A 10,920-nucleotide genomic window follows, 5' to 3' on the forward strand; every position below is an offset into this window, starting at 1 on the left:
TGTGGCCCCCACCCTCTGGAACTCTCTGCCATATGACCTTCGCCATGCCCCCTCCCTGGTAGGTTTCCGCCGAGGATTGAAAACTTGGCTGTTTAGGCGGGCCTACGGGACTCCTGGGTAATCTGGTTTTATTCTGTAAAGATGTGGGTGGGTTTAGATTAAGTAGAGTTTGATGTATTTGTATTTATATGTCATATTTTAATTTTCTGTACGTCGCCTAGAGTGGCTGTTAATTCGGCCAGATAGGCGACTCAAAAATAAAATTTTATTATTTATTATTATTCCTCTGAGGCTGAGAGGCGGCGACTGGCCCAAAGTCACCCCGTGAGCTTCATGGCTGGGTGGGGATTCGAACCCTGGTCTCCCGGGTCGTACTCCAACACCTTTGAAATTAATGACCACAACTTAGGCCCCTTAATTTCAAAGGGTCCACTCTGAGCAAAGCTTAGTTGGATGCAACTCAATATACTGTGGAGATAGAAGAATAGTATATGTTCCAATATGGAGAACAACTTCCCTCAAACCTTTTTCTAGGTCAATAAATGCTCTGTAACTTAGCATTTCCCAAGTTGAGCTTCCTCAGACTGTCTTTGTTTTCTAAAACCAAACTGATCTTCACTTCGTTTGGCATTACTGCAGTCTTTATTTGAATTACTTTGATAAGTATAGCTTTCACCAGCCTAATGCCTCCAGACGTTTTGGACTACAGATCCCATCAGCCTCAGCCAGCGGCCGGTGAGTTGCAGAAGGCAACGTTCAAACTGTGGGCTTCTCCAGTCATAGTTCCATCTCTTAGCTGCTACCTTAGCTTACAACCAGAAAGATCCTGACAACTTACATGTGCAGTTTGTGAATGAATGATGATTTCATCAAAATTAATGATGATTTCATCAAATTTAACCAAGATACATTGTATTCTTCTAAAGTGGAAAAACCAAGGAGCAAATTAAAAGAAAACTTTACCTCACATCAACCATTTCCCTGTGAATTACACCAGCTTCCCTCTGAATACTGGCTGAACTAAGGATCACAGGCACATGAGGATAATCAGAGCATGCTCCAAAGGGCTGGCAAAGCCTTGCAGGCAACTTCTAGCCACCCCAGGCAGACAATGGGGGTTTATTTAAAGACAGGGAAGTGAAGGAGGCAGGATGGGGGAATTCTGCAGACCTACAGCCTGCAAACAAACAACCCTTTGAACAAAGTCAACTTCCACTAAGGTTTGTCCTCCTCTCTAATATTTGACACAAGAACCTTTGGACTTTCAATGGGACATCGTCCATCAAAAACAAAAGCCTCCGGGGGGGATGGGACATGCTGGGTCCACAGTTCGCAAAAGATGGGTCAGCAGCACTCTGGCTATGTGGACTTGGAGGGAGGAAGAGTTCTCCACTCCAGGGAAGAAAGGCAGATGCAAAGAGGTGGAGAATAGTGCATGTGTGCATGTTCTGTCAAAGCAGCATCAGACCGCTTGTGTCTGATGCACAAATAAAGAGGATCACAAGCATCAAGCTGGAATCCCCCCTCCCTGCAAAGGCAGTATTAAAAATGAATCAAACCAATCTGGCCAAAGCAATTGCACAAGCCAAGAGCCCTGAGCAAAACTTAATGACAGGGCTAAAGTACCTTTCTGAAAATATGGGGTTTTCAAATAATCAAAATGGATATTTATCACATTGGTACCCTGCTGAGAGCAATATCTGCACCTCACAACAGATCTTTGAGGTAGGTCAGGCTGATAGATAGTAAGTTGCTCAAGACCACCTTCGTAAGCAAGTACCACAATTTCTTCTTATTGCAATTCATGAGGAAAAAAGGCAAGAACAACAAGGCAGTGCTGGTGGCTGGAGTCATTTTAGCAGCATGGCTCTGCCCTTTCCATGGGCAAACACACCCAGGAAGCTCTGGGTTTGATTCACTGGTAAGCATCATCTTTTGGACCACCCAAAAGGTCATCCAGCTGCCACTTTTGTCAGGCCAAATTACAAGACATGTAGGCTAGCATTCAGTGTGCAACTGCCTCTGCTGGCACCTGGAGACACTCTCCTTGGGAATCATGCAGGAGGAAGAGGCAATTGCTCCGGTACCATCCAAATAGCTGCTGCAATTGACAGCTACTGCAGAATCTGGTTTTGTTCCAGGATCCTGCCAGACTCTGCTTGCCTCAGGAGTTCAAGCAGGGCTGCCGGTAGTCCAGCTGGAAAACCTTGTGTCGATTCCTAAGTGAATTCCAAAGCGCATGGCTGGCTGGCAGGAGATGGACACATCTGTGCTCCAATGTGACTTCCAGGAGGGAGAATTAGCCAAGGGTGGCTCCCAGTGGAAGTTGGGCAGAGGGTGCTCTTGGGAGAGGCAACAAGGGTCACACAGGTACAGAACAGTGGTGAAAGAAAAAGGGTTTTTTCCAGATACAACCACCAACTTTTTATTGCTTCCTTTTGGATGGAGTGAGCCCACATTTTCTCCTTCTCATTTTCCCTCTGAGTTATATTTTCCCAGACCCCTCCTCCCCATTTCCCAGCACACAAGGCAGGACATGCCAAAGTGCACGTGTGAACTGAATACAAACTCTGCACTCATCACTTTTAGCACCATCCTCCAGGGCCTCCCACTCAACTGGTCAGCTGCGGCCTTCAGAGAGGCTCTCAGGATCCTGTACTTGCAGCTCTTGATTGAACCTACAAGGGAAGGGGCTGCAGCCGGTAGTTTGCAAAAAGCCAACATTGCAATCGCTTCATGAATTTAGAAGCCACCAAGCTGTGTCAGAGCAGCCTCCAGTTTTTCAACCAATATCAAAGCTTTAACACTCTTATTTTGTAGGAAGTCCCCTACTCCTCGTCAAAGTTTAATGTTAATGTTAAACCAAGTTGGGTTAGCAAATCATGCCACACAAACACACCTCTACCTACAATGAGCCACACATTTCTGCACTCTAGAATTTTGTGCCCAGCTTTTTGACAAGCCTTTAAGCACGCTTTCTGCCACTGAGCATGAAAAGTCCAAGACAGCAGCACCAGCTGAGCCTCATTTTATGCAAGGTGGAGCGCTTCCCACGCCAGACTTGGGCGGGCAGGAGCACAGAGGGCTTGCCAAAGGAGCACCTGACAGCCCCTAACCCCTGCAATCTAATTCTTTGCAAGTCTCAGATTTTGCCAGTGTAAGTCACAAAAAGCGCTCGGCAGCCTTCTCTTAACCCAAGAGCCGCAGATGAAAATGGACAGGGTTGCTCCCCAAAGCTTTCTGCAAGTTGCTCAGAACAGTGTTCTGAAAGAGATGCCTTCCTTTCCATCTCCTACCCTAACATTCTGATAATGACAGGTCAATTCAAGTCCTGCCGACTTTTCCATCCTGAGACCCACAATGACAGGGTTTTTCCAACATCTGGTTGCTTAACTGCAGCCCTTTCTAATGTGTGAATTCTCTTTCAAAGGTTGCTTATCTAAACAAGTATATATTAAATAAATTAAAACTCCATAAGGAAGAAGCAACATTACTATCTCTGCCTTTCTACAAGTACACCTAGATAAAAGTTTCTACCTCACATTGTTCTATGATCGGGTGCGGGGGGGGTGGGGGGGTGATGAACTAAGACAGGGAGGCCCAGACTCAACTCTGAGTGATCTCCTCCCTCCCCCCGCCCCCGGTCATGAACCTCATCACATGGGTGAATATGGGTCTGTTTTTCAGCCTAACCTGCCTCACAGGGTTGTTGTGAGGATAAAATGGAAGGGGTGGAAACCGGTAAGTTCCTTGGAGGAAAGGCAGGATATAAATATAGCAGATGAAATAAGGTTCTGTCTCTCTGCAGCAGGGATGGGGACCCTTTCTCAGAACAAGGGCTGCATTCCTTTGTGGAGAACCTCCTGGGAACTTTATCTCCGTGGTTGGCAGAGACAAAAGTGGGCAGCACAAGGACGTGCGAGTCTCTCCTTTGTACAGGAGGCTGCATTCCAACCATGCAGAAGTCCAAGTTGTCTGCACTCACACACTCCCATTCAAACAAGCAAGAGGAATTGTCACAGCTCAAGGCCTTGATGAGGGCCAGAGCAGGGCTGGTAAAGGGTGTGGCCTGGTGAGGGGCGTGGCCTGGTGGAAGAGGACTGCGGACCACATTCAGCCCCAGGCCTGAGGTGTCCCCCCCACCACTGCACAGCCAGAAACTCCAGTCAGAACCAGCGACCATTGTACGTGCGTCACTAGCCTTGGAGGTCACTCACAGCTGTCAACCTGGTGAAGAAGAAGCACTTCTATTCCAGTTACAGAGTGGAGAAGCAAACACAAACATGCCCTGAATCCTAGCCTTACAAGCAAGGCTGTAGAGTCGGAGTCGTGGAGTCGGAAGCAATTTTGGGTGGAGTCGGAGTCGGCAGAAATGTACTGACTACGACTTCAAAATAAAAACTTTCATGGGAATTTAGGGAAAAAAATTTGTTCAGAAATTTTAATCAAATAAACAAATTTTATGTTCTATCAATCTAGCCTGATGATTCGCGTGGTGGTGATGAAATGCCTTGTGCTACCATTTTACTACAGTAAATTTGTTATTACTAGTTAATATACATTTGCCATTTATGTCGGAGTCGGACAGTAGAAAAATAGAGGAGTCGGAGTCGAAGGTCTGGTGTACCGACTCCACAGCCCTGCTTACAAGTTCATTTATTTTCCTGCATAAAATGCCTGCCATCCTGATGTAAGAGCTTCAAAGGAGACATCAACAATGGTGTCCACATATTGTTAGGAAAAGGAAGCTTCCTTCCTTCCTTCTGTGTTCTTTAAAGAGCACCCCAAAACAGTCCCACATCCACTGCCAGAGAGAGGCAACGCAACAGCCACAAATGTCTGCGCGGGCGCGAGCCCTGCAATGGTCCCACCACCGTGACCATTTTAGCCTTCTACTTCAACTTCTAACCAACCACTTCCGGAAGAGTGGTCAATGTGAAGTTTTACACAAGCGCAGGGACAAACACGGAAAGATCCCTTTGCAGTTCCCAGGCAAAGACGACGTCACTTTACAAGATAGAATTGGGGGGGGGGCGAAGTGTCTCTCTCAAGTGCACAGACATCAAAGAGGGGAAACCCTGCAATTCCCCCTCCTCTCATCTTTGCTTCCAATAGGATTAAGGCCTGCCCCTCAAATGTAAACTGACAATCAGCACAAGAACAATTGTTTTTTAAAAAATACAGCAACAACACTCTCTAAATTAAAAAACAAAAATCCTCAAGCACAGGCAAGTTTAAAAGGCACACTGTCCCCCACCAAAAGGATATGCCCAAGCAGCCTTCACTGTGGAGTCTGGGCATATTTTTCATTCTTCAGGTTTATTTGCCTCCATTTGGCTGAAGAGATGGCACAGAGGAGAATCAGGACTGAGTATTACCGTAAAACCAAGAAGCCATTAACAACTTCAACAGACCACAGTTCAAAAACATAATCTTAAAATCAGCAGTCCTCCTCGGCAGTCCCACATGCCTTGGGAAGGGAACGGCACTTTACTCCCTTCCTCAGGCTGCAACCCTGTATAAATTGCCCTGGAAGTAAACCCCAGCAAACTCAGTGGACCTTCCTGCAGAGGAGACATATGAGGGACAGCCCAGTACAAGCCCCTTGAGAGGCAGGGACTCCACAAGGAAGGCACCAACACAGAGGAGGCCCTGCTTGAAACTGAGCCAACTTGAGTCAGGGAGACCATTGCGGGCAGGGCCTCCTTTCCAACCACTTTCATCAGAAAGGATGCTCTCCATGGCAGGACCCAGAACCAGCATATTTTTGTGCCTGAGATGGCACACCAAATGGTAGCCCCCCTCCAAGTCAAGGTGCCCAATACACTAAGCCAGCCAAGTTATTTGGCGCTTGAGGCAGAAAACCCCTTAAATGCCTCTCCCTCTCGGTAGCATTAAAAGCACAAGCAATACATTAAATGGCTAACCGTTTGCTGCCCTGTCTGAATGCCCCCAAACAGCTGCCTGACACAGGAACCTCACTCTCCCTAATGGTGGGGCAGGCACCCTCCTCCTCCGGCTGACTTCTGAAGTGAAGGACACTGAATGCTGCTTGTGCTGGCTGGCAAGGAGGAGAGACAGAAGAGGCCAGCAAATCCACCGGCACCTCCCTCCCCGGCAGCCCTGCTGCCCTTGAGGGCTGTGAGCTTTGCCAGGACTGGGAACGGCACAGGAACCCCAGCTGGAGCTTGTGGCTACTCTCTCTTTTGTGCTTGCTTGTTTGTTTCTAGGGCTTGCTCTGTTGCCACTGTGGACAAAGAGTGGGAGGTTCTATTATTATTATTATTATTATTATTATTATTATTATTATTATTATTATTATTATTATTATTTCATTCATATCCCACCTTTCTTCCAGCTCAAGGCGGCATAGATGGATCTCCTTCCTCTCCATTTTGTCCTCACAACAACCCTGTGAGGTAGGTTAGGCTGAGCGACTGCGACTGGCCCACGGTCACCCAGCAAGCTTCATGGCTGAGTGGGAGTTTGAACCCTGGATCCCCAGATCCCAGTCCGACACTCTAACCACTATACCCATATTGGGTTGCTGCTGATGCTTGAGGGCAACGATTCACACGACTCAGGGGAAGCGCTTGGATGGGTTGGAGAGCGGGGATGGAAGGTGTGGAGCTGCTCAAATGCCACGCAGTGGGGAGAGTGACTGGGCTGCCATAGCTGAAAGACTGGGGTGGGAACGGTGGCTCAGACCATTGGTGGTTGAATCTGTTTGAATGTCCTGTGTTTATGTTTTATTTGCTTAAATTGGAAACTTTTATTTTTGCTCTCATTGCAGTTTCGCTTGCTTGCCTGATGGCAGACTGGTTAATTTGTCTACTGGACCTGTTTATACAATTTTGTAATTTATGTATATTGTTTTTCTCTGTTTATTACTTTATTCCCCGCTTTGGGATTGAAATTATTCAGTGAAGAGTGGGGCGTAAATACCATAAATAAAGGAGACCAGACCAGTCTCACAGAACCCCCTGCCAGATGTCCATCATAAACTCCACAGGCAACTAAAATCCTCTCCCGACTGGGAGAATCCTTCCAAAGCAGAAATTGGCAGCAAACATTGCAACATGCCTCAAAACGGGAAAAGCCGCCTCAAAAAGCAGAGACGACTGCAAAGAGAACATGTACAGGCTTTCTTGGAAAAAAAATGAACAAAAAAATTGCTCTGTTAAGAACAAAAATGCAAACCATCGCTCCATCCCTGGCCATCTATAGATTCTATTCAATCAGAAGGTTTCATCAGATTCCTCCAATCTAGTTGATTTGAAAACTGTCTTTCAGGGAACTCTGCCTGAGATGGGGGCCTCTCAGAGGCTTATTTATCTATTTTTATCTTAAGAATTTATCACCTACTTTTCAGTTTGAGAAATCCCCAAAGGTGGCTAATAACTACAATAATTAAAAACAACCACACACAATAATTAAAAACCAAAACGAGCAGCAGCAATTCAAATCCGCAGTAAAATGAGAGCTAAGCATAATAAATTCAAACCCAAAACAGTTTTTAGCTGGAGCTGGAAGGGAGGATGGCCAAACGGTTCACCTGGAGGAGGGGAGGGGACCGGTTCCCAGGCTGGGTGCAGCAACAAGTGATACAGCCCACAAACAGGACTCTTTTTTTCTCAATGAGAAGTACAGTCTGACAGCAGAGAAGCTTCCTGTGACCCGCACTGGCACACAACTCTCAAGTGCCCCTTGCACCTGCAGCGCCCGCCCGGAGCTTGCTAGAACAGGTAACGCTCTGGAACTGAGGAGGCTGCCATATATGGAGTCAGACCCTTGGTCCACTCAGCCCAGTCTTGTCTACACTGATTGGCAGCAATGGCTCTCCAGACTTTCAGGCAGGGGTGGGGACACTCCCAGTCCTATCAGGAGATGACAGGGAATTAACCTCAACACGGCAATGGTCTCAGAGTGCCCAAAGGTGCTGCAGTTTAAGAAACAGAGTTTCCCTTCCTTCCCCGCTGACAGTGGGTGCGTGGCCCACCTTAGACAGGTGAGTTGTCTGCTGACCCCAGATGAACTCAGCAGAAGCTGTGCCCTGGCTTGCTGACCCTGGCCCAACAAACTAACAGTGCAGCTCACACACCGTCAAGGCAGGCGCCCCTTTGCAGAGGACAAACCCTTCCTTCAGTGGTTGGGGTGGGTGGGTGAAGGGACTCCAAAACGTTTTTTAAAAAAATTAAAAACAATGATGGGGGTGTTTGGGGAAATGCCAGTGTTACTGGCAAACTTATCTTCAACCAATACTGGTCCACGTGTCTCCAAGTGGCTGCTAATGTTCTGCACAGCTGCCTCTCTCTGAAGCTGTCATCATACAGAAATACACGCACTCAAGGTTAATAAGAAAGTTGCAATTACATTTCACAAAGACAAAGAGATGACAGGGCAGGCAAAAGCACATGCCAGCAGTCATGTACCAGAGAGGCGCCCCTTTTGTCAAGAATAAGTAAACTGAAAAATAAAGGAAAGGCTGGGAAATGAAAGACGTTTGTGGTCCAGGAATGTGAGGAATTCACTAAAGACTGTGGAGGTGAGAAAAGCAGGGGAGGATCCTACCCCCCACCCCCACCCCGAAGCATCTCTCCTCCTCCAGCACCAGGAGCCCAAGAATCAGCTGGCCGTAACAGACACCCTTCAGAGGCCCAGAAGGGAGGCGATTCAGGCCTGGATTCAAGTTGCCACTGACCAGGGGTGGCGGGGTGGGGTGGGGGGCTTTAACCGCTGTGCTTCCTAAAACTGGGATATCCCAACAGCAGCCGCTGTTCCTGGGGGACGCTGAGTCGCCAAAGAGACAGCCTCGCTTGCCACTGGGCCCGATCCTCTTCGCGGTGTGTGGGAGACAGACCAATGCCCCAGCCTTCCCCAACCTGGTGCCCTCCAGATGCCGAAGGCCAGCAACTCCCAGCCAGCACAGCTGCACAATGCTGGGGGGCTGAGGAGAGGGGGAACCCAGCAACATCTGGAGGGCACCCGGTTGGCGAAGGCTCGTCTACTCAGCTGCTGCCCCTCATAATTTTAAATATGTAGTAATTCTGCCCTCCAAGTAGTCAATGAAACCCTGAATTGGCATTTATACTTAGAAGGCGGGGGGGGGGGAGAGGGATCCGAATGCTCTTGAGATGCTGGGAAGCTCTCAGGGGGAGGGGCCTGGGCCGCGATTTTGGGACCCGAGGGGGGCTCCAAGAGGAGACACAAAGCCCCACTGCAACCCCCATCCCCCCATTCGCGCGGGAGCGTCACCCCGACCTTGCCCCCCAGGCCTAGTGCTTGAGGGAGGCCCCCTCCCCGTTCCTCCGCCCCTTGCCGGGATCCAAAGGGCGCCGCGCAAGCTTCGGGGTTGCCCGAGCCCTTCCGACGGCGCCGAGTCCTTCCCAGCGACAGCAGCAGCAGCGCCGAGGCGGCGGCCCGCTCCCACCAGCGGCCAAGCGCGTCCCAGAGCACGTACAGAGCGCCGCTCCTCCTCCTCCTCCCCCCCCGCGCTCCCTCGCGGCCGGCCGCACCTACAGTCGGCGTCCCGCTCCTCCTTCCCGCGCCCCGTCGAGGAAGCTTGTCCTCCGGCTCCGAGCCAGGCACGGCCGAGCGCGGCTGCCTCGCTCTGCCCGCCTCCTCCAGGCCGTCGGGGGAGGTACCCGAGGCCGGGGAGCCACCCCGGGTGGGGGCGGAGGCGGGGCCGGGAAGGGGAGGCGCGCCCTCCCCGGCCCTTTGCACATGCTTGGGGCGCGCTCGCCCCTCCAAGCGCGCCGCCGGCCTCTCTCCTGGGAAGCGCCCAAGTGCCCGCGCCGCCGAGACCCGCTGGGCTGTCTCGGATCACGCCGCCCAGGCAGAGGTGCGACAGGCATGTGCAGAGCGCCCTGCCTCCAGGACCGAGGCCGCCCCGCCCCGACGCGGGCCTCCTTTTGGGCTGGCTATTCCTGGAGAGGAGACGAAAACCGAACAAGAGCCAAAGTTTCGGAAGCCCCTTTCTGCTGGGTCTCTGGCAGTTTTGTCCTATATTTGATTTTTGAAGAATAGGTTTACGTGGATTTAATGGCAAAGAGCGTTGTGATGCCTTAAAGACTAACAACGCCATGGTGAGCATTCAAGCCCCATCCAGCCCTCGTGCTGGACCCCGCAACGCCCTGGAGTTTTCCCTGCAAGAGTCGGCGGGCGCTTCCCCAAGGAGGCCCGGGGAAAGGGCGGCTCTAACTTTACTGCTGTAAAGAAGTCAAAGCGCGGCATTCAGTGCTAGTCCCACGCAGAGCAGACCCACTGAAGTGAAGAGACAGGACTTAGATTCGCGAATTTCACTGGGTCTACTCTGAGTAGGACTTGGCTGACTACAACCCTTATGGCTGCTGAAGAGGGAGAGGCGCACCCGCCCTCTCCGGTGGTAAAGCTTTCAATTAATGGATAGGCTGGGCTGATGTTGCGGTGAGGCGCCTTTTGACAGTTTGATCCTAAAAGGAGTGAGAGGAAGAAATATGTCAAAGCAAGAAATAGCGTGCCTGAAATGCCCCCGTGAGGGAGAGGAGGGTCAAAGATTCCTTCTGGTTTCTCTGGCACAGACTCTGCAGAGGAGATCTCTGGGGTCACTGCACTGAGCCTGAATAAACAGCACCAATCCACACTACTGCACCGCCATGCATGTTTCCTGGGGAGTCAGTTGCCCAGTGCTCAGTGGGGCTTCCTCCCTAGGAAGCATGTTTAGGACTGCATCCTAAATGGGGGCTGTGATTCAGGGCTGCTGAGTGGACTTAATGGCTACCACTTCTTCCCTTTCACCTATAAACTACCCTGGGATCCTGGAAGGGGGGTGCTACTCTAAATAAAGAATGATCAGCAGTCAGGTCCCAAGACATGCCAGCTCAACTCACTGCGGCTCAGACAGTGCAACAGGTCTGGCTTCACCTGTCCCTGTGATGCTAA

The 10,920-nt window shown here is 50.1% G+C and overlaps 1 protein-coding gene across 7 annotated transcripts in view; it reads right to left on the reverse strand.

Annotated features, from left to right (window-relative positions):
- Positions 1 to 9,751, reverse strand: part of CGNL1 (cingulin like 1) — a 100,436-nt gene extending 90,685 nt beyond the window's left edge. Inside the window, exon 1 of one of the 7 annotated variants that reach the window (XM_061594882.1) lies at positions 9,516 to 9,746. The gene's annotated coding sequence lies outside the window, so the exon portion shown is untranslated. Of the gene's footprint in view, positions 1 to 5,927; positions 6,021 to 6,347; positions 7,088 to 9,515 lie in introns of those variants that run through there. The other 6 variants (XM_061594877.1, XM_061594880.1, XM_061594876.1 and 3 more) reach the window with 6 other exon arrangements.
- Between the last annotated feature and the right edge of the window lie 1,169 nt (positions 9,752 to 10,920).

This window comes from Rhineura floridana, chromosome 14, assembly GCF_030035675.1.
Source record: "Rhineura floridana isolate rRhiFlo1 chromosome 14, rRhiFlo1.hap2, whole genome shotgun sequence".
Taxonomy (NCBI): Eukaryota; Metazoa; Chordata; class Lepidosauria; order Squamata; family Rhineuridae; genus Rhineura; species Rhineura floridana.